A 995-nucleotide genomic window follows, 5' to 3' on the forward strand; every position below is an offset into this window, starting at 1 on the left:
TATATATGGACTGGGGTCCTGTGTGTGGAGATGTCAGTAATGTAGATATACGTGCCAGTTTCAAATGCATCAATATTTTCCTTTTTCCCTCTCTCAAAAGCATATACAATATTACAGGATTTAAGCCTGTGATATCGAGGTATATTTTCAGATGTAAATATAATATATATATATATAAAGTACCTGCACATTCTTTAACGGATATCATGAACTGCTGTAATGTGAACTTTCCATGATTTGCATCAAAACAACACCCAAAAGCCGGTTTAGATTACTTTTCTGCTTGATCAATCATTCAAAATGCAGGTGATCAGAAATACTCTGGTGTATGATAGCTTGGACCCTCTCTTCGGCTGAACTAATGGGGTCATTTGTCGAGCTATGAAATTATAATACCATTTGAACCAAGTTTATGGCAGGTAACTGATGCAATAAAGTCTTTGAAGTTATTGTTTTGTATAGTAAACAGTATTTATTAAAGTCTAGCACTTTCTGTGATGCAAGGATGCTGAGTAAACATCTTATTAATCTAGTAAATGCACCAGATTAGTTTTTTCCTGAGTTGATCATATTATTTCATTTAGGCTGATGCAGCAGATGTTGTTAAGATGAGATCCTTTTTATATTGCATGATCAGATGCTCATAATGCAAGCTTACCCAGACTTATAACTATCTATTTAATATTTTTCAGACTGTTTAATTTGCCTGCGACTTTGAGGAAAACCAGGTTTTGCTTTTGGGTAGAAGGCCGTTGGCCTGCTAAATGTATTAGCGTGTCTCTCCCTCCCTCCCTCCCTCCCTCATTCTCTCTCTCTTTCTCTCTCTTTCTCTTCCATTCTCTGCTCTGGCCCACTCTTCTCCTCCTCCAAATGAATATGCTACTCAACTTCTCCGTTGTTAGTGGTGTTTGATATGTCTTGTGAAACTCTCAATGCCTTTGGGTTGTGCTGTATTTAATGTGTATGATATATTCTTAGCGTTTATGAAGATATTG

The sequence above is a fragment of the Cyprinus carpio genome, chromosome A8, assembly GCF_018340385.1.
Source record: "Cyprinus carpio isolate SPL01 chromosome A8, ASM1834038v1, whole genome shotgun sequence".
Classification (NCBI taxonomy): domain Eukaryota; kingdom Metazoa; phylum Chordata; class Actinopteri; order Cypriniformes; family Cyprinidae; genus Cyprinus; species Cyprinus carpio.